The sequence below is a fragment of the Cetorhinus maximus genome, unplaced genomic scaffold (genome assembly GCF_964194155.1).
Source record: "Cetorhinus maximus unplaced genomic scaffold, sCetMax3.hap1.1 HAP1_SCAFFOLD_330, whole genome shotgun sequence".
Taxonomy (NCBI): domain Eukaryota; kingdom Metazoa; phylum Chordata; class Chondrichthyes; order Lamniformes; family Cetorhinidae; genus Cetorhinus; species Cetorhinus maximus.
In genome coordinates, this window is record NW_027596279.1 from 365,610 (window position 1) to 390,995 (window position 25,386).

At 44.1% G+C, this 25,386-nt stretch overlaps 2 pseudogenes; one reads left to right on the forward strand and one right to left on the reverse strand.

Moving 5' to 3' along the window:
- The window catches only part of LOC144673311 (uncharacterized), a 32,531-nt pseudogene that overhangs the window by 1,771 nt on the left and 5,374 nt on the right, over nucleotides 1–25,386 (forward strand).
- Nucleotides 16,629–20,680, reverse strand: LOC144673302 (uncharacterized; annotated as a pseudogene).

The window sequence follows — 25,386 nt, forward strand, 5'->3', positions numbered from 1 at the left end:
CCACCGTCCTTGCAATTACTGCCCCATCTGCAACTTCCCGCTCCTCTCCACATTGAATATGCTGTTACATCCCAAATACTGGGATTCTCAGTGTGAACAGGAAGGGATGTGTTTGGAGACAGGATGTCCCAGTTCTCCACCCTGGGATTCTCAGTGTGAACAGGGTGGGATGTGTTTGGAGACAGGATGTCCCAGTTCTCCACCCTGGGATTGTCAGTGTGAACAGGGTGGGATGTGTTTGGAGACAGGATGTCCCAGTTCTCCACCCTGGGATTGTCAGTGTGAACAGGGTGGGATGTATTTGGAGACAGGATGTCCCAGTTTTCCACCTTTAAAGGGACAGGGAGAGGACCAGCTGGGCTGAATGATGCTGCTTTATGACATCACTGCAGTGCCTAGTAACCATTCTCCCTGAGCCCTGCTCATTATGGGCTGGCTTTAGCTCAGTGCTGTTACAGGAAGGGAAACAGGAGGAGGATTCGAGCCGTGTGGAGCTCAGGATTAATGGGGAGAGATATAGGATCAATTTCTACCTTACTGAGTTTGAAATGTCATTGTCCCAGACACTCCCTGTCCCTCAGTATCTGTATCCGGGGGACAGGCTGATGGGTTTACTCTGTATCTAATCCGTGCTGTATTTGACTGGAGAGTGTTTGGTTCTGACAGAAGATGTTCACCTCAATGATGATGAGATAAACCCATCAGCTTCTCCCCCAGACACAGATCCTGAAAGACAAGGAGTATCTGTAATATTTTGGACCATGTCCTTGATCCAGTTTTGAACTTGTTTCTCACATCTCCTCTCATCCTGCTTTATTCTAATGAAAAGACCCCCAGTTTCTCCAGTCTCTCCTCATGGGAAAGAAAAGTCGGAACTAAGTTAGAAACTCAAACAGGAGATTCACTGCAGACAGGTCACCATTAGAAAACATATCATTTCATAATCAGTTGTTATTAACCGGAATTCACTGTCTGAAAGTTTGGTGGGAGCAGGTTCAACAGTAACTTTCAAAACAGAATTGGAGAAATGCTTGAAGGAAAACATTGACAGGGCCATCGGGAAACAGCAGGGGAGTGGACTATTCAGGTAGCTCATCCAAAGAGCTGGCAAAGGCACGATGAGCCGAATGGCCTCATTTTGCGCTGTAGCCTCTCATCCGTGGTATCACCTCTGAATTTCTCCTGCACCATCCCCTTGGCCTTGACATCGTTCCTGTTATAAGATGCCCAGGATTTGATTCAATATTCTAAATACAGCTTAACCAATGATTTACAAATTAATTTTTTAAGAAAAGTGGGGTAACAGGTTCAAACAGCATTTTAAACCTGTCCTTCAAATTTAAAGATTTGTGTATCTGAACCCCTTGCAACATGGCTAAAAGGCATTGAGGTAAGTTGCCTTGTTAGGGGAATACAGTAAGAATTTATTGAAAAGGAATTACTTAGATGGCAGACAGTGCCATCGAGTGCACTAATAGTTAAGGGTTACCAGATGAACTTTGCACACCCTTAGGGCCTGCAATCACCAGAAAGACCCTAGGAACTGGACTGGAGACAGAGGATGAAAACAAGATGGATTACGTGTGCTCAGCAACAGATTAGGAAAGGACAGATGGTGCCAGTTTAGATAGGGGGAGAAGGCTCTGCCTGGGTGAAGGCTGAACAATGTTCTTGTCAGTGATGTATAAATAAGCTGTATGCTTGTAATTTGGTAGAGTGCTACCTCAAGCTGCTTTGAGCTGACCCTCTTTTTGCAATTGCTGGAAAAAGTGATCGTAACCTGTATCTGAGCCTCCTGTGGTTCGTTTGTCAAAGATACCGCAACAGTCTGATATCATGTGTATTATGGGATAGAGAAGTTTAGTCTGAGTTAGAAGCTCAAACAGGCTCTTCACTGCAGACAGGTCACCATGGCAACACTGATAAGACATTCCATTGTACAGAATCACCTCATTGTAAACTCGAATCAGATCAGGGAAAAGGGCAGAGTTTGTCTGTTATTAACCACAATATAAACTGAAACCAGAGTGAGGAATAGAATAGATCAGGTTATAATTGCAATGTTAAATACTTATAATAATGAAACTATCAGAAATAACAGAATTAACAGTGAGCAGGGGAGTTTAGGGAGAATGAGAAAATTCCTGAAGAAAAGTAACTGCTGGGAACCAGGGAATGTGTCCTTGTTAATCACAGATTAGAGAAATTCCAGCTGTCTTATCCTCACTTCCTGCCAAAACCCAGCAGAGAAGACAAAGAAGAGTCAGGGGTCAGAGCTGGATCACTACAGGGTATAAAAGTGAGGGGATACTGATGTAAGGGGGCAGTCGGGACTGGAGACACCAGAGATCAAGCTCGGGGTGACCAAGGTTCCATCCAGCGGGCTGACCTCGTGTAAGTGACTATGGACACACGGGACTTGCATGTTTACTCTGCTTGATGGACTAGTATAAGATACGGTAGAGGGCAGAGAATCTGATTAGCTTGTATTTCTTAAAAAATATTTAAATTGTTGACACCGGACTGTCAAGCCTACTGATTTACTAAGACAAATTGTTAGCTGGAATCACCCATCTCTTTACTGTTCTGACCCTCTAATCCCTTCAAACTGTTCCCGTTCACAAATATCAAGGGGAATTGTTGATTTGATTATGGAGTGCCTGTAAATTGAGAAGAAATTGGAACTGGTCAGGGAGCATCTGTAAATTGAGAGGAAATGTGGACTGGTCAGGGAGCATCTGTAAATGGAGGAGAAATTGTGACGGTTCAAGGAGGGTCTGTAAATGAATAGCAATGTGACTTGTCAGGGAGGGTCTGTAAATGAGCAGCAATGTGACTTGTCAGGGAGGGTCTGTAAATGAACAGCAATGTGACTTGTCAGGGAGGGTGTGTAAATGAACAGCAATGTGACTTGTCAGGGAGGGTCTGTAAATGAACAGCAATGTGACTTGTCAGGGAGGGTCTGTAACTGAACAGCAATGTGACTTGTCAGGGAGGGTCTGTAACTGAACAGCAATGTGACTTGTCAGGGAGAGTCTGTAAATGAGCAGCAATGTGACTTGTCAGGGAGGATCTGTAAATGAACAGCAATGTGACTTGTCAGGGAGAGTCTGTAAATGAGCAGCAATGTGACTTGTCAGGGAGGGTCTGTAAATGAACAGCAATGTGACTTGTCAGGGAGAGTCTGTAAATGAACAGCAATGTGACTTGTCAGGGAGGGTCTGTAACTGAACAGCAATGTGACTTGTCAGGGAGAGTCTGTAAATGAGCAGCAATGTGACTTGTCAGGGAGGATCTGTAAATGAACAGCAATGTGACTTGTCAGGGAGGATCTGTAAATGAACAGCAATGTGACTTGTCAGGGAGAGTCTGTAAATGAGCAGCAATGTGACTTGTCAGGGAGGGTCTGTAAATGAACAGCAATGTGACTTGTCAGGGAGGGTCTGTAAATGAGCAGCAATGTGACTTGTCAGGGAGGGTCTGTAAATGAGCAGCAATGTGACTTGTCAGGGAGAGTCTGTAACTGAACAGCAATGTGACTTGTCAGGGAGGGTCTGTAAATGAACAGCAATGTGACTTGTCAGGGAGGGTCTGTAACTGAACAGCAATGTGACTTGTCAGGGAGAGTCTGTAAATGAGCAGCAATGTGACTTGTCAGGGAGGATCTGTAAATGAACAGCAATGTGACTTGTCAGGGAGGATCTGTAAATGAACAGCAATGTGACTTGTCAGGGAGAGTCTGTAAATGAGCAGCAATGTGACTTGTCAGGGAGGGTCTGTAAATGAACAGCAATGTGACTCGTCAGGGAGGGTCTGTAAATGAGCAGCAATGTGACTTGTCAGGGAGGGTCTGTAAATGAACAGCAATGTGAATTGTCAGGGAGAGTCTGTAAATGAACAGCAATGTGACTTGTCAGGGAGGGTCTGTAAATGAACAGCATTGTGACTTGTCAGGGAGGGTCTGTAAATGAACAGCAATGTGACTTGTCAGGGAGAGTCTGTAAATGAACAGCAATGTGACTTGTCAGGGAGGGTGTGTAAATGAACAGCAATGTGACTTTTCAGGGAGGGTCTGTAAATGAACAGCAAAGTGACTTGTCAGGGAGGGTCTGTAAATGAACAGCAATGTGACTTGTTGGGGAGAGTCTGTAAATGAACAGCAATGTGACTTTTCAGGGAGGGTCTGTAAATGAACAGCAATGTGACTTGTTAGGGAGGGTCTGTAAATTAACAGCAATGTGACTTGTCAGGGAGAGTCTGTAAATGAACAGCAATGTGACTTTTCAGGGAGGGTCTGTAAATGAACAGCAATGTGACTTGTCAGGGAGGGTCTGTAAATTAACAGCAATGTGACTTGTCAGGGAGGGTGTGTAAATGAACAGCAATGTGACTTTTCAGGGAGGGTCTGTAAATGAACAGCAATGTGACTTGTCAGGTAGGGTCTGTAAATGAGCACAAAATGGTGGTTGGTCAGAGTGTATACAGTGTACAGAAGTAGAATTAGTCACAGAGAGCCCTTTGTTAGATGTGGGAGATATTGCAATACTGGACGTCAATAAGGAACAGAATGAAATGACGCAGAGAGAGAGAGAGACCGAGCTTACTGAAAGAAAGGAAATTAATGATTTGTTTAGTTGAGTGGGAAACAGCAGGAAACAGGTCACTAAGAAATGTGATACTGACAAAAGAGTGACATTGAGAGAAAGTAGAGAAATGAAAGATATCTACAAATCTCAAAAGATGTGAGAATATTATCGAGGGTTAACTAAATTGGGGATAGTGCTGGGAAATATTGCTGAAGTAGAAGATCTGCCATGATCTCACGAAATGGGAGACTGGGCTCAAAGGGCTGAATGGGCTACTCCTGCTCCTATTTCATCTGTTCAATGATACATTGATTTGTTGATGATTCGATGGACTCCTCATTAAGGAAGGTTCTTGAAATGTTAAGGTCAGTGGTTCACAGATTTACTCAGTGTGTATATTGTTTAAAAAGCACACACTGGGCGATGGTGGCTGCGGACTCTAATGTGATCTAGTCCCCAGCTCAGTGTTCAGGTTGATCAGACCCTTCAAATCCAAACTCTCAGCGCAGTTCATATACCTCCCTCCTACCTCAATATGTGATCAACAACTAATGTGGTCTTCAAGTTGTTGTCACACTACATCGTGATACCAAAAGTTAACAACTCGTCCAGATAGGCAAAACTACATAGATTCTCTAACTTTAGAATAACTCAATGAATTAAACTGAATTCTTCACAAATACAATGTTTCATCGTTGGCTTAATGGATTCAGTTGAACTTCCTATTTCATTTTCTTATTGCACATTCCTCTCTTGTCATTTAATCATTATTCTACAAGCAAAACATTTAATGCTGAGTCTTTTACAGAATCAAATACATTCAGGCCCCACTCTCCTTGTTCTAAACTCTTAACTAGAAAGATAATGTTTGTCGTGGAAAACGGAGTGAACACTCAGACCCAGGAGGTTTGTCTTGGAAGTCTTTATTGAATCATGATATCACGGAGAGCCCAGCAGCATACAATGGAGCTAGCCGGCACTCTGAGGAAGCATCAGAGTACACACATAGTTATAGCAAAAGCATCTGTGACAGAGGTCATGCAATTTACAAAGCTGCTTGACCTTTAGTAATTAATAACATTGAAATTTTATCTTTGGGATGCATACAATTGTTCTATCTTAGTTTATAATTACGCAAATACCTTGAGTAGTTACACAAAAACCTTGAGTAGCCCATCTGGCGATTAGTCATCTGGACAGACAACAGATAGCCCTGTCTCATGTGCTGACAACAGACATACTAGCTTGGTTTCAAGGGCGCTTGGTAGTTTGTTCAGTATACTTGTTTTCCTTCCTCCACAATAGCTGACAGCGCAGGTTTGTCTATTACTTGACATACTGGTGCAAAGACACTTCGTTGTAGTATTCCACTATGGTTTAACCACTTTGTTATCCTGTAGATGTATTTTATTCTCCCACAATCCCTCCTTGTTGATCTTCTAGATTAACACCAATGAGGAATAGTATCTTCATTCTCATAAGGGGGTTCATAACCGTAAGGAAAAGGCCGATCTCTGGCAGAGTAAACCTTTTCTCCCCACGAGTGGGCTTCACTGGGGCCAGTGCGCATCATTTGGGGGACAATTGGGGCACCTCCTAATCCAGTAGAGACACTGTTAATAACCTGGGAACAGCACATTCACAGAGAAACACATGCACAGCACCCTATAACACATGCTATGACCAACCCAATTAAAACATTCAGCAGCCCACTTCCCCAACCGGAGAACCACCCCATTATTGTAGCCCACCAGGAATACTTGTTATAAAAATTACTCAGTCTTTCCCTAACTTTCTTTATTTCTTACACTTTATCCATAACATGCTGTCCCAGGTTAATAATGTTCTCAGAAACATCAGGCACATAAGTGCAGCACTCTGAACCTATCATGGCACAAGTGCCACCTTTTTCAGCTAGGAGGAAATCAAGGGCCATTCTATTTTGTAAGGCGGTCAGGCGTAGGGCTATCATTTCAGTAGTGGTAGCTGAAATCTGTTTCTGTGTCTCAATCAAAGCATTAGCCGTTGAATTAGCAAATTTTTCAAGTGCAGCTGCCAGGTTGATAATCTCTCGGGAATTACGAGCAGCTCCATAAGAGGGGATAGCAATCATCCAGAATCGTTCAGATTCCGAGATGTCACGGCGATGTAGATGCCAATGTGGGTGAATATCTAATTTACTTATATAGCGAAGATAGGGATTCAAATATGCTAGGTAGCAGCAACCACTCCAGGTGAGAGCAGTAGCGCCCTTGCCCAAACGTCCGTTATCTTGATTAAAGAAGGAAGATAACTGCGGCATCCCAGCCAGCCAGGGGTATGCTTTTTCCCCACAAACCCAGAACGTACCATTTAGAGGATTTTGAGGGTCATAACTGCCAGGGCTAGTAGATATGGTGTTTTTGTAACTACTGTTTCCGGGTGAAAGGTACTGGTTGCAAGGTTCGAACACCAACAGGTGGCGTTTATCGGCTCCTGAGGAGGCTTGATTTTTATCCCATGATCTGTATAGTTCCACCCATTAGCAGGTGGAGAGCGACAGAACCATCCCCTAAACACATTGGGTTCTGCATCATCTGACTGGGTGTGGAAATTCATGAGATCCTTCACTTCTTCCTCAGTCATTGGTTTTGCCTGATAGGTGCTTGACTCACCTCCATGTTGGGGAGTCTGGGCACATATCCAACAGGCACCCTGTCCTACTTGTCTAGCATAAGCGCGGCATAAAGACAAAAAGGTGTTGGGGTGAGATAAAACACTTAGATAATTTTTTATCCATACTACTGCTGATGTTTTGATCCCATAGGCTTCAAGTTTGCTAACAAGCTTAATAAGTGGTACTTGATCCATTGTCCATATACACAACATAAACTGCAATGTCCTCAACCACCCTCTCTGTTAAACTTGCCAAAAAACTCATTAAAATTATTTAATAAGTAGTGAGACTTAATTCCCTCAGCATTTTATCAGAAGTTTACAAAGCAAAAGTAAGGATTGTATGAACTATCATTGTCCTTTGGGTAGCAGGAGTGGCCCATTCCTCATTCCTTCTACTCACATTCTGATCTTCACCTGTTTGGATCAGGGTCACACTGAGAGGGACCAACAGAACTTTGGTCATTCCTGTCTCTCTCTTTGCTGACAGCAAAGTCCCCATGTGGGGTAACCCAGAGGCGTATATGAAATGTATCCTAGCCACCCTCTTCCACGCTTCAGAGTTCTGAGACACAGAACAGAAGGCTTCTTTACAACTGCGTTTAAAATCAGGAAGAACAATGGTGAATGCTGGAAACGTGCTGTCAAATCAGAGATTGGTGTAAAACTGTGATCTGTTCCTGACTGAAAGTGAAACGGCAGATTTAAGTTTCCAGGCTGAAAATGACTGTGTTAAGTATTCTGCGAATGAATATTCATAAATGAAAAAAGATTTAATGTATGTGTGATAGCCCTCTGTCTATCATTTTAAGGCAGTTGTTAACCCTGCCAAAGGCAAAAGGCCTGAAACATTACCTCAATCTCTCTCCACAGATGCTGCCTGACCAGCTGAGTATTTCCAACATGTTCTGTTAGATTCTTGGGAAATTAGATTGCTAAAGAAACAACTATATCCATCCGAAATAAAAGGAATATTGCTTTAGAAACAGATATTTCTGTACAGGCTTTTAATCCTTGGTGTGTGAGTGTTGGTAACAAGTCTATTATATCAATTGCCCATTCCCAGTTACCCTTTGCGGAGGTAATGGTGGGTCACCTTTTTCTTGAACAACTGTCCATTGAAGATGCTCCCACAAGGCCATGAGGTAAAATCTGAGTTCCACCATTTTCACTCAACGATGAAGGAGCAGTGAGAATGTGCCCAAGGCAGGATGCTGTGTTACTGAGATGGGAAGCTTGAGGATGAGTGCGTTCCTATGCATCTGCTACCTTTCTCCTTCAATGTGATGAAAACCTTAGAGTTGAGAGGTTCTGTCAGAATTCTGGTTGTTTTGCTGATGTGTGAAATCCTTCGTCTTCACCTTGTCCCGTCTCCCTCTCTCTCTCCTCACATAAGGACACAGACCAGGTAACAGGTTTGCCTCCAGTGCACTTTCTGGCTGTATCAATTGAATTAATAATATTATATGATTGGCGCCAATCATAATCGGAGCACAGAAAATGTCTTTGTATTCTACAACATCATGACTCAATGGCGCTGCGATTACCCAGCATACACTGAGAGGCAGAATAGGTTCTATCCTCACTACGGGAGACCATCGCGCATGCGCAGTGTCAGGCAGTAACCGGAGCATGCGCATTCGGGACTCTGATTGGAGCATGCGCGGTTCCATCACTGGGAAGAGAGGCGTGTTCGCGTTGGATCAGGGAGGAGAGCACAAGAGTCGAGTGGGCGGGGAAGCTTCATAAACATTCACCGCAGGCCTAAAACCGCAAATAAAAAGTTTCCGGTCCCGCGTTGGTACCGATCTGCCGACTGTGGCGTTTTTCCCTATATAATGCCCGGTTTGACGGTCGCCATGTTGAGGACGAAATGCGCATGTGCCGACGCCATCTTTATAGAGGGCAATGTGCAGCAGTGCTCATGTGCGGACGCCATCTTTATAGGGGGCAATAGGCAACAATTGTGATCAAAGGTGGTGCAATTAAAATTGGGAATTGTCAGGAATCTGGAATTAGACGAAGTGAAGATATCTCGGAGGGTTGTGAGGCTGGAAGAGATTACAGGGATAAGGAGGGACGAGACCATGGAGAGATTTGAAAGGATCAGAAAATCAAAATTTTGGTGCTCCTTGACCCAGAGCCTTTGTAGGTCAGTGAGCACAGGAGTGATGGGTGAACAAGACTTGGTGCGAGTAAGCACACGGGCAGCAGAGTTTTGGATGACCTCAAGATTACAGGAAGGTTGAATGTAGGAGGCTGGCTGGGGGTGCGTTAGGATAGTTAAGTCTAGAGGTAACAAAGGAATGGATGAGAGTTTCAGCAGCAGATGAGCTGAGACTGGGGTGGAAATTGGCGGTCATGGTGGTGATGTGGATATGTGGTTGGAAGCTCATCTTGTGGTGAAATATTTCAACATGTCTGGTACAGTCTCAGACAGTTGTCAGGGAGAGGAATGGAGTCGGTGACTAGGGAGTGAAGTTTGTAGCGGGGACTGAAGACAATGACTTCAATCTTCCCAATATTTAAATGGAGGAAATTTCTGTTCATCCAGTACTGGATGTCAGACAAGTCCGGATGGTGTGTGACTTGCAGGGGAACTTGGAGGTGATGGTGTTCACAAACACCTGTTACCATAGTCCTTCTGGGTGCTGGAGGATGAGGGTTTAGGAGAATCTGTCAAATTTCTTGTTGAGCTGTCGATATATAAAATGCTTCTCCTTTGCCCCTGACTCTCTCATATATCTCTCTATCTCTCTCTGCCTCTTTCTTTCTCTCCCTCTTGTAGATGCCAGAGTCTCATAAGGTCCGGACTGTGTCGCAGGTTCCATTCCCTGAAGGACATTAATCAATCATTTGGGATTTTAGGATAACTTGGAACCTTTCATGATCACTTTTTCCTGATGCCAGCCCTACATATTACAAGATTCATTCAGCTCAATTTTACATCCTGCCTTTGTGTTTTTGTGGGTTCCCTCTCGTTCCCTTTTTCCTGTTTAAATCAATTTCACAGGGTACTAAAAGGGGAGGATTTCCAGTCGGGAAACTGAAACCAAATATCACGTGAGGGTGGTAGGGAGTCACCCAATCTATCACAACCTGAATATCATCAGATTTTGAACATGGAAGGAAAAAGCACCGTTCACAGTGGGGAGAAACCGTTCACGTGTTCTGTGTATGGACGAGGCTTCAGCCGATCATCTGGCCTGTCAGAACATAAATGCAGTCACAACGGGAAGAAACCTTGGAAATGTGGGGATTGTGGGAAGGGATTTAATTACCAAGTTCAGCTGGAAACTCATCGGTGCAGCCACACTGGGGAGAGGCCGTTCACCTGCTCCGAGTGTGGGAAGGGATCCAATTACCCATCTGAACTGCAAACTCATCGCCACAGTCACGCTGGGGAGAGACCGTTCACCTGCTCCACTTGTGGGAAAGGATTTACTGATTCATCGAACCTCCTGAAGCACTAGCCAGTTCACACTGGGGAGAGGCCATTCACCTGCTCTGAGTGTGGGAAGGGATTCGCTCAGTTATCCCACCTGCTGACACACCAGCGAGTTCACACTGGGGAGGGATCATTTACCTGCTCCAAATGTGGGTTGAGATTTACTGATTCATCCACCCTGCTGAAACACCAGCTAATTCACACTGCGAAGAGAGCATTTAAATGCCCAGATTGTGGGAAGTGCAATAAAAGCTCCTGGAAACTGATGCCCCATCACCATGTTCACATTGAGGAGAGACCATTCAGATATTCTCAATGCGGGAACGGCTTCAGGTGGTCATCACAACTCACCGCACACCAGTGAATTCACACTGGGGAGAAGCCGTTCACCTGCTCTGAGTGTGGGAAGGAATTGACTCAGTTATCCTACCTGCTGACACACCAGCGAGTTCACACTGGGGAGAGGCCATTCATCTGCTCTGAGTGTGGGAAGAGATTCACTCAGTCATCCCACCTGCTGACACACCAGCGAGTTCACAAGTAACTACAGTGATTGGATTTTGCTGTTCATCACATCCAGGACTGAACCATGTTCACTGGGGTCTGTTTCTGTTGATGTTAGTAAACTGCAGACCAGTTATGGAGGTTACTATTTTGGAGTATTGCTTGCAGTGTTGATCTCCCTACCTTAGAAGGGATATACTTGCCATAGGGGGAGTGCAGCAAAGGTTCACTAGGCTAATACCAGGAATGGCAAAACTGTGGAAGAGGAGAGATTGGTTCAACTGGACCTGTATTCACTAGAGTTTAGAAGAATGAGAGGGGATCTGATTGAAACATATAAAATTCTAACGGGGCTAGACAGATTAGATAAAGGGAGTATGTTTCCCCTGCTGGGGAGTCTAGAACCAGGGGCCACAGTCTCAGGATATGGAGCAGACCATTTAGGACCGAGATGAGGAAAGATTTCTTCACTCAGAGGATGGTCAGCCTGTGGAATTCTCTACCACAGAAGGCTGTGGAGGCTGGGTCACTGAGTATATTCAAGAATGATTTTTTTTTGGATATTAGGGGCATCAAGGGGTATGGAAAGAAAGCAGGAATATGGCATTGAGATAGAGGATCAGCCAAGATCATATTGAATGGCACAGCAAGCTCAAAGGGCCGAATGGCCTACTCCTGCTTCTAGCTTCTATGAATAATGTCATTAATCACTTCTGTTAAAAACACTGTGTCAATTCTTTTTAATATCCCCAACATAAGTTAGTTCCCTTTGAAGTGCTGTCCCTCTCCCCTGTCTCCTCCATCTTCACCTCCAACCATAAATGTGAGGAACTCATGGAGCTTCTTTATCATTAAGACTGAGAGTCTGATCAGCAGCCTCTGCTGCTTCCCTCCCTTCCACTAGACCACCAGGACAACATTCTGGGGGTTACCGTTGACCAGAAACTGAACTGGATTAGCCATATAAATAGTGTGGCTACAAGAGAGTGTCAGAGGCTAGGAATCCTGCAATGAGTAACTCACCTCCTGACTCCCCAAAGCCTGCCCACCATCTACAAGGCACAAGTCAAAAGTGTGATGGAATACTTTCCACTTGCCTGGATGAGTGCAGCTCGCACAACACTCAAGAAGCTCGACACCATCCCGAACAAAGCAGTCTGCTTGATTGGCACCACATCCACAAGCATTCACTCCCTCCACCATAGACGCACAGTAGCAGCAGTGTGTACCATCTACAAGATGCACTGCAGGAATTCACCAAGGCTCCTTAGACAGCACCTTCCAAACCCACGATCACTACCATCTAGAAGGACAATGGTAACAGATAGATGGGAACACCACCAACTGAAAGTTCCCCTCCAAGTCACTCAGCATCCTGACTTGGAAATATATTGGTGTTCCTTCACTATCACTGGGTCAAAACCCTGGAAGTCCCTCCCTAACAGCATTATGGGTGTACTTACACCACACGGACTTCAGCAGCTCAAGAAGGCAGCTCACCATCACCTTTCCAAGGGCAACTAGGGATGGGCAATAAATACTGGCCCAAGCAGCAAAGCCCACATCCCATGAATTATTTAAAACAAAGTTCTGGGCCCCATACTTATGGATGTGGAGTCATTGGAGGCATACAGAGGAGATGGGGGCAGCGTGTCAGGAATTGTGGGCAGTGAGTCGGCAGATGGGGCAGAGTGTCGGGAGATGGGGGCAGCGTGTCGGGAGATGGGGCAGCGTGTCAGGAGATGGGAGAAGAGTGTTGGGAGATGGGGGCAGAGTGTCGGGAGATGGGGGCAGAGTTTCGGGAGATGGGGGCAGAGTGTCGGGAGATGGAGGCAGTGTGTCGGGAGATGGGGGCAGAGTGTCGGGAGATGGGGGCAGAGTGTCGGGAGATGGGGGCAGAGTGTCGGGAGATGGAGGCAGAGTGTCGGGAGATGGGGCAGAGTGTCGGGAGATGGGGGCAGAGTGTCGGGAGATGGGGGCAGAGTGTCGGGAGATGGGGGCAGAGTGTCGGGAGATGGGGCAGAGTGTCGGGAGACGGGGGCAGTGCGTCAGAAGATGGAGGCAGCGTGTGGAGACTGGGAATGTTAGGGGGAATACAGTAAGAATTTATTGAAAGGGAATTACTTAGATGGCAGACAGCGTCATCGAGTGCACTAATAGTTAAAGGTTACCAGATGAACTTTGCACACCCTTGGGGCCTGCAATCACCAGAAAGACCTTAGTAACTGGACTGGAGACCGAGGATGAAAACAACATAGAGTAAGTGTGCTCGTCAACAGATAAGGAGAGGACAGACGGTCCCAGCTTAGATAGGGGGAGAAGGCTCTGCCTGGGTGACCAGAGATATCTGTTTAATATAAACCAATATGCGGACAAGATTGGAATTTGAACAATGTTCTTGTACGTGATCTGTGATGTATAAATAAGCTGTATGCTTGTAATTTGGTAGAGTGTTACCTCAAGTTGATTTGAGGTGGTTCTCTCCTTGCAATTGCTTGAGTAAATGATTGTAACCTGTACCTGATCCTCCTGTGGTTCGTTTGTCAAAGATACCACAACAACTGGCGTCGTCGACTGGATACTGGGATCGGATCCTCGGGACGGCTGTGCAAAGTGGTTGAGTATAATTTATTTACCACCCATAGTTAGTGCAGTAAGCCTACCCGAGAATGGTCTGGTCGAGTATCAAAAGAATCGGGAGGAGGACTCAGGGCAGGAGGTGCCGGGGTAGGAGGCGGAGCCGTGCTGGTGGGCTAGCAGTGCCGGAGCCACACAGGGAGGCCGGACCACTACCCTGAGAGGAGGCAGAGTCGCACTGGCAGGCTACGGTTTGAAATAGAACCATAGTTGAAGCTGCGCAGGGGCCAGACCCCTGGGGAAAACAAAAAAGATCACAAGTAACTAAGTTGTCAGGGCCGCGCAAACTAACTGCACAGAGATAGACGGAATAGAAGAATAGAATACCATCAGGAAAACAGGAAATTGCTATGGAACTCGACTGGGCAGCCGCGGACTCCATCACAAGGTTCATCGCGGAACAACAGTCAAAATTAATCAAGAAAATGTGGAAGGATGATTGGAACCCAAAAGGTCCCCTAGTGTATTTTCTGTAACTTAAAAAAATGAATTGATCTAAGTTACATGAGCTGTTTGTGCTGAAGAGAGAGAGCGAGAAAAAGGGGGTACCCCTAGGGGAGGTAATGAGCAGTGACAGGCAGGAGCAGAGGAAATGGAATCTTCAGTCAGTTTGATTGTCCATATAGGTTGAAGCCTCCAAGATTCCTTTATTCCCCCCGCTGCTACTTGAAGTTTCGTTTAGAGTATGAGAGTTTTAAGTCGTTATGTTCAATGTTATAGGAATATAAATACATACCTTTATATATGTGTGTGTTTGTGTGCAAGGAAGCACTTGTATGTGAGCTTTAATGTGTTTTCTTCCCTAAAATGTCATGTGTGTGTGAAGTTCAGCACTTTAGAGTCGAAAGCCCCGAATTAGATTAAAGGAAAAAAATACTCAAACTTTCCAAAGTTCTGAGCATAAGGTTTGAGTTGAGATTTCTGGCAAAAATCGCAGTTTGAAGGTATTGTAAAGATAAAACAGGGTTTGCCTTTGTTTGAGATGAACCAACCTTTGTACCACCCCCTTGCAGACTAGTAGAGGGTAAGCCTTATCACCAGCTTCCAAGCTGATTGGGATTGATACATATGAGTTACATTAGCTCATACGAGTTGGTATTCTAAAATTCTGAGGGAAAAAAAAAATACCTGAAATTCAAAAGGATTCTAGCAAAACTAAAAGTCATAAACACACGGCCTAGGTGGTTCCAATGGATAAAAAGGGGTCTCTTTTGAAGAGGTAATTTAAATATGAAAGGAAATCTGCATCCCAACAGCACTGTTATTTGAATTTGGGACAATCTTGAAATGTAAAGTGCAGTGTAATTTACAAAGTTACTTTTGAATAACTAGGGTGCTATCCAAGATAAAGAGTGTGTCGATAAACATATGGGACTTTTAATCTGGATATAAATCAATACGCATGAGAAAGAGGTAGTTTTAATTTTGATAGTGTAAATTACAGTTCTTACAAAGTTTAAAAAAAATTGCAGTTTGGTTTCCAATAAACTTCTCAAAAGGGAATTTTTTATTTTTAAAGATTTTACAACAATTGACACTAATTCAAATGCTGCAAGCTTTTTGTCATTGTCAGTATGTTCCCCAAATATAAAGTTAAGCTCAAGACCTTGACGAAGTTTGACAGAAATCCAATTTTTGACCGATTTAATTAATCTGGGGTAATTCTAAAAAAAGGATCGGACACAATTTAGTGGGTTACGTTTGAGACAATAAAATGTTGTTTGAGAGGAAGATAAGGAAGCAAAACATGTCGATGCTTGACCTCTGCTTTAAAACTGTTATGAGAATACTTTATTAGACTGTAAAGTCTCTCCAGGCAACCTGAACAAGATAAGATGGTAGCTATTGCATGTGTAAAATGGTATCAGGAAAGGATTAAGGTAGGAGAAAGAGTTAGGGAAAGGGGATACAATATACAAACTGTTTTAAGGGAACTGAATTTGATAATCTGGCCACATCATGAGCAGTGAATACACAATACTAAATAGCAAGAAGTACAAGTAAATCAGTACTGTGGCAGGGACAGAAACCTGATTGGAGGAATTCAAACATGGAGTTCTTGGAAAGTTGGACATGGATCTGGGAGGTGACAACACGTTCAAGGAGTTTCAGTAGAAGGGAGGTTGCAGATGGGGCAGTCGCTGCAAGGACGGTGGAATCAAAGGCTTGTTTTTTGAGGAGGGGGTGATAATGGCAGATTCGAAGGAGAGAGGGACACTACCTGAAGAGAGAGAACGATTAACAATATCAGTGAACATGGGGAAGTTGGGGGATCAGCAGTGGGAATAGGGTCAATGGAGCAGGAGGTGGGTCTCATGGTCAAGATGAGCACTGAAAGGGCATGAGGGAAGATGGGAGAGAAACTGGAGGAAGATGTGAGTTCAGGGCTCAAACAAGGAGGAACTTTAGAGACAGTTTGTCCCGGTGGGCTAGTGGAAGGGAAGAAAGCAGCAGAGGCAGCTGATCGGATTGTCCCAATCTTAGTGACAAAGAAGCTCCATGAGCTCCTCACACTTGTTGTTGGAGGTGAGGATGGAGGAGACGGGGAGAGGGAGAGCCCTTCAAAAGGAACTAACTTGTGTTAGAGATATTAAAAAGATTCAACAAACCGTGTTTATCACAAAGCTGATTTATTTGACTTTTATCCAGAATATTAACCTCTATAACTGGGCTGGATTTTATTACCAGGAGCAGAAACAGACACCAAAGAACCTGGTTCAGTCTGGATGTGATTAACAGCAAAATCCAATCAGTGTAGTTACTTGTGAACTCGCTGGTGTCTCAGCTGATGGGATGACTCATTGAGTCCCTTCCCACACTTGGAGCAGGTGAACGGCTTCTCTACTTTGAATGTGTTCGTGTTTAAACAAGTTGGATGAATGAGTAAATCCATTTTCAAACACAGTGCCGGTGAATGGCCTCTCCCCAGTGTGAGTGTGCTGGTGCCTCAGCAGATTGGAGAAGTGAGTGAATCCCTTCCCACACTCAGAGCAGGTGAACAGTCTCTCTCCAGTGTGAATTCGCTGGTGTAGTGTGAGGTCATATGAACGTCTGAACCCAGTCCCACAGTGAGAGCACCTGAATGGTCTCTCGTCAGTGTGAACACGTTGATGGAATATCAGGTTCTGGGAAATTTTAAAGCATTTCCCGCATTCTGGGCATTAAAAAGGTCTCTCGTCAGTGTGAACTTGTTGATGTCTCAGCAGGGTGGATAACTGAGTAAATCCTGTCCCACACTTGGAGCATGTGAATGGCCTCTCCCTGGTGTGAACTCGCTGGTGTGTCAGCAGGTTGGATGACCGATTAAATCCCTTCCCACAGTCAGAGCAGGTGAACAGCCTCTCCCCAGTGTGAGTGGGCTGGTGTTCAATGAGTTGAGATGATCCTATGAACCCAGTCTCACAGTGAGAGCACCTGAACGGTCTTTCATCAGTGTGGACACGTTGATGGGACATCAGTTCCCCAGAACTTTTATAGCACTTCCCACAGTCCAGACATTTAAATGGTTTCTCCCCAGTGTGAACTCGCTGGTGTCTCTGCAGGTTGGGTGACTGAGTGAATCCCTTCCCACACTCAGAGCAGGTGAAGGGTCTCTCCCCATTGTCAGTGTGCTAGTGCCTCAGCAGGTTGGAGAAGTGAGTGAATCCCTTCCCACACATGGAGCAGGTGAACGGTCTCTCTCTAGTGTGAATTTGCTGGTGTAGTGTGAGGTTATATGATCGTCTGAACCCAGTCTCACAGTGAGAGCACCTGAATGGTCTCTCGTCAGTGTGAACACATTGATGGGACATCAGGCTCCTGGAGCTTTTAAAGCATTTCCCACAGTCTGGGCATTTAAGAGGTCTCTCCCCACTGTGACATTGCTAGTGTTTAAGCAGGTGCAATGACCATGTGAATCCCTTCCCACACTCGGAGCAGGTGAACAGTCTCTCTCCAGTGTGACTGCGCCGATGACTTTCCAGCTGGGATGAGTAACCGAATCCCTTCCCACAATCCCCACATTTCCATGGGTTCTCCCCATTGTAACTGCATTTATGTTCTGACAGGCCAGATGATTGGCTGAAGCCTCGTCCACACACAGAACACGTGTACGGTTTCTCCCCACTGTGAACGGTGCTTTTTCCTTCCATGTTCAAAATCCGATGATATTCAGGTTATGATAAACTGGACGACTCCATCATATCCTGATGTGATGTTTGGATTGAGTTTCCCGACTGAAAATCCTCCCCTTCTAACACCCTGTGAAATTGATTTAAAACAGAAAAAAGGGAGTGAGGGAGAACCCACAAAAACACAAAGGCAGGTTGTGAAACTGAGTTGAATGAATCTGAGAATTTGTGGGGCCGGCACGAGGAAAAAGTGACCATGAAAACTGCTAGACTGACAACTGGTTCACTAATGTCCTTTAGGTAAGGGAACCTGCCGCCTGATCTGATTGAATCTAAGGAAGGAGGGAGAGAAGGAGACAGAGATGGGAGAGGCAGGCGGAAAAGGAGAGGGAATTTTATATCTACAACTCGACTAGAACATTGACAAAACCACTGAAACTCTCAACCACCACCACCACCTAGAAGGATCAGGGTAGCAGGACCAGGGTAGCAGGTGTATGTGAAAACCATCACCTCCAAATTCCCCTCCAGGTCACACACTGTCCTGACTTGTCTGACATCCAGCACTGGATGAACAGAAATTTCCTCCATGTAAATATTATTTTCCACACAATGTGACTGCAGATTGTCAATATTTGCTGGTCTTGTTAGTGAAAGGACAGGGGAGTGGGACTAGCTGATTGGCTCTTGCAGAGAGCCAGCATGGGCACGATGGGCTGAATAACCTCCGTCTGTATTGTCATCATTCAATGATTCTGTGACTCGATGAAAAAGGACCTACACTGGAGGCCATGGACCAACTTCTGTAACCAACACCCACCCTGATACAAACCAGCTCTTAATTGGTCCGTCTGTGTTTCTAGACTCGGTTCTGTGAGCAACGCCTGCAATAACATAATAGCAAAATACTGCAGCTGCTGGAAATCTGAAATAAAAAGAGAAAATGCTGGAAATACTCAACAGGCAGTATTTGCGGAGAGAGAAACAGAGTTAACGTTTCAGTGTGTGCAGAATGAGTTACAGGGAATAAAAATGGTGCAGAACTTAATGGTCAATATAGCTCAGAAGTGGAAGAGGAATGGACTATAGGACAGGAAAAACAGTTCCTGACTATGAAAGATACAATGGGAAGATAAAGCTGGTGAGACAGCAGCACATGGTGGGGGGATCGGCAGCAATGGAAACCTCATTTAGATACAGTTGGCAAAAGCAACAGTAAAATACTCAACATCATTCAAATACACCCAGTATTAGAGGCAGAGGAAGTTACAGAGTGGCAGAGAGATGATCAGGGAGGGCAGAGGGTGAAATAGAGCATCACATGGACATGGATTCAGATCCACAGTGAAGGAGTCACATCAGCCCCACAGCAATGGAACATCACACAAGTAACAGTCTCCAGTCTTACATAAGGTTAGTTTGGAGAAACTGGGGTTGTTCTCCTTGGAGCAAAGCAGATCTAGGGGAGATTTGATAGAGGTGTACAGTTTATGATTGGTTTAGATAAAGTAGACAAAGAAATGCTGCTCCCATTAGCTGACTGTAAAAGGAGTAAGGGACACAGATTTAAGATTATAAGAACATAAGAAATAGGAGCAGGAGTTGGCCATTCAGCCCTCAAGCCTGCCCTGCCATTCAAAAAGATCAAGGCTGATCTGCCCAAGGCCTCAAATCATCTCTCGTGCCAGCTCCTCATAGCCCTCAATTCCCTGACATTTCAAAAAACTATCTACATCCTCTTTAAATACTTGCAGCAGTCTAGCCTCTACAACTCTCTGGGGTCGAGAATTCCAGACATTTACTACCCTCTGAGAGAAGAAATTCCTTCGCATCTCAGTTCCAAATGAGTGCCCTCTTATTCTGTAACTATGTCCCCTAGTTCGAGATTCCCCCACTAGTGGAAGCATCTTCTCAGCATCTATCCTGTCAAGCCCCCTCAGAATCTTGTACATTTCAATAAGATCACCCCTCATTCTTCTAAACTCTAATAAATAAAGGTCAAACCTGTTTAGCCGCTCTTGATACATCAAACCCCTCATCCTAGGGTTCAGCCTAGTGAACCTATTTTGAACTGCCTGCAATGCCAGTGTATCCTTTTTTAAATACAGGGACCAAAATTGTACACAGTAGTCCAGGTGCGGCCTCACCAACACCCTATACAGTTGTAACAAGACTTCCCTCTGTTTAAACTCCAACCCCCTAGCAATACAGGCCAAAATTCCATTTGCCTTCTTAATTACTTGCTGCACCAGCATGCTAACCTATTGTGTTTAATGCACAAGAACACCCAGATCCCTCTGTGCTGCATTTTTTTGGATTCTCTATCGTCAAGATAAACGAGGGGAGGGGGGGATGTGTGGAAGAACTTGTTTTTCGCATATAGCGTGGTAATGACTTCAACAACTGATAATATCCAGGTCCTGGCGAATCGAGTGACAATATCAGGTTTTGAAGTGATGTTTGGTTTGAGTTTGCTGTGTGTAAATCCTCCCCTTCTGACTCTCCGGAAAGGGAGTTTCCAAAATCCATCCCTGTCAGTCCAGGATAGAAATTCACAAAATTTTCTCCTTCTGCCACTTGGACCAGGATGACCGCGCATGCGCCCTGCTGCACATTGCCCCTTATAAAGATGGCGGACATTAATCCAGGTCTGACCGCGGCAGAAGCTCCACAGCTTTTCCTCCGCTTTTACAACCGACGACGGTAGCCTCTAATTCTGGAGTCTGCAGCTTACACAACATACTTACAAAGCTTTCCTAGCCAAATGCAAGATTCATCGCTCGCTCCGTTTCCTATTTCACGAACTATTTTTGGACCCGACGAACATGGAGCTTTCAATCGCCATTACTGTCGCTGCGCATGCGCTAAACACGGCGGCATTACGCATGCAGATAGGGGACGTTCACCACCTTGGGGAATGCTGGGTAAATACCCCGCCATTCTAAGTTCAAATTTGTTAACCGTGATTTGTTTTGCTGATATGCGGTGGAGTCTGGGACAGGTGGATCCAATATCAAAATTAGATAAAAAATTATAATGAAGGGCATTTGCATGGGTCATCCATTATTCACCAGAAAGAAGGAGGATGGGAATTGGTGGAGAATTGGGAGACCCAAAAACAGCAGAATCCAATCCCTGCAGTCACATGTGAACTCACTGGTGTCCCAGAATGAGTGAATTGCTGCCATACACAGAACATTTAAGCAGCCTCTCTTTGATATGAATGAACTGCTCATGCATCAAATTCTTTGAACTTCAAAGTTCAGATGAGAGAGACAGAAACGGAATGAGGACAACTGCAATTATTGGGAGATGGAGAAACTGAATAAATCCTTTGCAGTCAATAAATATCTGAGCAGTCTCTCTCCAGCGGAACTGGGCATATTTTCAGAAAAACCGGTCTGATTACTTCCCACATTTTGCCTTGCAGCACCATTTCTTTTGTCAGTTAATCTCCCGTGCCTTACATCTTATCACTGCTCTTCTCTTTTTTTTAACTTTAATTCCCGAGATCCACCTCTGTACTCATTCTGGATCTGTTGATGTCTAACATTTCCATCTCATGTCTGATCTCTATTCTTCACTCTACTTATGATGGTAGATCTGGTTTTGTTTTGTTTTGTTTTGTTTTGAGTCAGTAAGTAACTCATCTAAGTTATGAAATTTCACAAAACAGCAACAAAGCTTCATTCCAATCAGGAATCAAGCACATTCCGTGGTAATAAGAGCACCAAATCCTAACCACTAGACAACTGGGGAATCCACGTGAAAGTTGGCTGATGCACAATAATTTTGCAATGTCTTCACTTCAGAGCACTTTCACTAGAGGCAAGTTTCTCTGCCAAAATGGTATGTTTACATAGAACACAAATGACTTGTTCAGCCAATGACAACATTGAATGCTGTTGACAGGTACATGAAATTGACAGGGAAGGGTAATAGTCCAACAGGCTGTGGATGTGCAATCTTCAACTTCTAAAACACACTAACTTAATCATTGTGGTCCCTGTGAAACTTACAAGGCAATGCACTGCAGATACTCAACACTAAAAGCAACTGACACATGTCAAGTTCTAAACACTGTCATGCCACATCTCTTCCTGCTTCTGTCCCCGCCTCGCCCCTTGCTCCCTCTGTCTGTACAGCTCTGAGGTCAATTAGCTGCTTGATGCAGACACTGTCAGTTCGGGAACCCAATCTACTCCTGGAAAGCAGGGACAGGGAATGGAAGACACAAGTCATTGAGAAGAGATGGGTTTGAAGATGACATGGTAAAGAAAAGCAGGAATTCATCTCCCTGATTATCCCACGTACTGATTACAGGAATGTGCACAGTGCCAATTATCCACAGTTTCATTCTCTTTCCAGTCTTGTGTACGTTGTTAAGCTTTGAAGTTTATATTTTCATACAGAAGTATATTTTCAGACAGATTTTCAATGTGGAGAGAGCGGAGCTAGGATGAGCTAATGTTGTTCAGACGATGTACTGTAAGAAGGTACATAACAGGCTGATGATAACAGTGCCTCTTTTGAAACAGTGGGAGACAGTGGAAGATTGGCACCAATAAAAGTGTCCTTCAACTAGTCCGGTTTCAAATCTCGTTCTAGAAATGACAAGAAAACAGAATGAATTTACTCTGTGTCTTGACTTCAAATAAACAGGATGCAAGGTAAGAAAATATATTTTGTGAGATTAGGTTGTAAAATGGCAAAGTGGGCGTGAAAAAATAACCGTGGTGTTTGGAAACATAGAATTATAGGAAGTTACACTTTTCAATTTGGCATGCTGCTTTGAAATAGCAGCTGTGATTGTTTGATCAGGAGTGATATTTCTGCCGGTTTGAACATCAGGCAGAAAAGCCTTCCCCTTTACCACCCACATTTAGCCTCGCAGCATCATCCCTTTAGTCAGCTCATCCCTCATGCCTTGCATCTTATCACTGTCCATGAGTAACAGAAACGGAATGAGGACAACTGCAATTATTGTGGCAACAGTCTGAATCTTCAGCTTGTTAATACCAGCTTTAGGTATCTTGCAACTCACCTTGGTACATGTTACTGTGGTGTAATTGGTTACTACATGTAACAATTATATGAGGGGTTTTTAGATCGAGCACAACCTAATATTGTTCACTTTTTACCCCCTTGGGTATTGGCTGCCACACAGTTCCAGGTTTTTTCTTTTTGTGTCCTTTCACTGCCAGAAAAATATTCCCCAAAATTTGCCAATTCTGCTGTTATCCATTAACTCTTCAACTAAACAATACCTCGTTTTTTTTCCCCAAATGGGATATGGAGAATATGTGGTTGTGATGATACAAACCCATGTTCAAATTCAGAAATGTGAAAATACAGTTCAGTTCATAGACCGAAGAATCTGTGGTTGTTCTTCTTAAAGCCGAGAAGGGTAAGAGGAATTGTGTTTGAGCTTATTAAAATCATGAAAAGTTCAGATAGAGAAATTAAAGAGAAAATGCTTCAAATGGATGAAGGGTCGATAACAGATGATAACCAATTTAAGAAGAGTGTCTGAAGTATCAGGTAACAAGATGAGAAGTGTTGTTTTTTTTAAAACAATCATTTGGCATTTGGAAATCACTGCCTAATAGGATAATGCAAACAGAATGAACTGCAGTCTTGAAAAGGGGAAACGAAAAGGAGGACATTCTGCAGCAACGTGAGGAAAGGGTGGGGAAGTAGGACTGACTGTGCTGCTAGTGTAGACACAGTGGGTCAAACTGCCTCCTGTGTGGGGAAAGGGTGGGGAAATGGGATTGACTACACTGCCAGTGCAGACACAATGGGTCAAGCTGCTTCTGTCTGTGTTGTACTTTCCTGTGACTCCGCAATTTGACCCACTTCTGAAAACTGGATCAGACCATTTCAGAAATTTACAGCCAATTCACTATTCAGCTCTCAGCAACAATTTCATCTCACCGTCATCTTTCATTCACTTTGAGCTGCCAAGGCTCCAAATGATGGAATTCGCTCCCTCAAACTCTCTGCCTCTGTCACTCTCTCCCCTCCTTTAAGATGCTGCTTAAAACTTACCCCTTTTATCAAGCTTCTGGCCACCCATCCTAATATCTCCTTCTGGGTGGGTCACAATCAAACTTTGGGAATGCTTCCTGTGAAGTGCTTTGCGGTGTTTTATTGGGTTAAATGTCAATCAGTGAAAATTGTTGTTGTTCAGCTCCACACGGTGGGATTGGAGCTGAGGGGACAGAAAGGATCCAGCTCAGTCAGTGGCATTCTGCCTCGTGTGTGGAAGTACAGCTAGGGAGAGATACTTGAACATTTGGGCCCTATTCCTGAGCTGGATGAGCTGTTTACTACATGGAGACTATGAAATGTATTAACGGAGTCAGTGATTGAAGCAGAGACCAAGGAAACATAGAAGAACAGGTTAAGAAGGTGAGTGAATGACAGAGGGAGAAAGATCGTGGTGGTTTGGCGGGCCTGTGAGATTAGGACTAATTCTGCTAGGGAGTCTAAACACCAACATGGACTTGTTGGAGGTGACAGTCTGATTCTATTTGATAATATTTCTGAAACTTTTGGATGTCAAAAATGCATCAATGCATAAATGGCAGCATGAAATATTGTGCACAGTAGATGAAGCTTCATGAATAAATTAGTTTCCCATTGCTCTGAGAATCCATTTATCATTCATATGGATTGGGACAGACTTTGGTAAGCTGGGATGTCATGGGAATGTGTTAATTATTAACAGGTTAATATCACACACAGTGATTCCAGGTTAAATTACCATCAGAAAATCAGTTGCTCTGAGCACTTTTTCTTATCCTTATTTTATTTATCTTATTTATTCAAGAGGGCACTAGATGATTATTTGAATAGTAACAATGTGCATGGGTACAAGGAAAATGCAGGTCACTGGCACTGGTCATAATGCTCATTTGGAGAGCCGGTGCAGAGACGATGGGCCGAATGTCCTCCTTCTGTGCCATTCAGATTCTGTGGTTATCAGTCACATGTAGGCCAGACCAGATAAAGATGACAGATTTCCTTCCCTAAAGGGCATGTGTAATCAGATGTATTTTTTATGAAAACCGATGATAGTCTCATTGTTAACTAGCTGGTGATTACAGATTTATTAATTGAATTTAGATTCCACCAGCTGCCTTGGTGGGTTTTGAACCCGTGTTCTCAGAGCATTAGCCTGGGCCTCTGGATTACTCGTACAGTTGTCCCAGCTTTACAAAGACAGCATATCCTGAAAACAGCCCTACCTTTCCATTCAAAATAAGAAATCGAACACTATGTGGTTATTGCACCTCTCATTATAAAACAGACCAGTATTTAACTTTACAAATTTGCATAAAGTATTGGGCCAGTGTCCATAAGTTACACGTCAAACATCACACAATGAATGTCACAATGTGTTACTCATACAAAATCTTAAAATAAACAATTCCAGCTACTG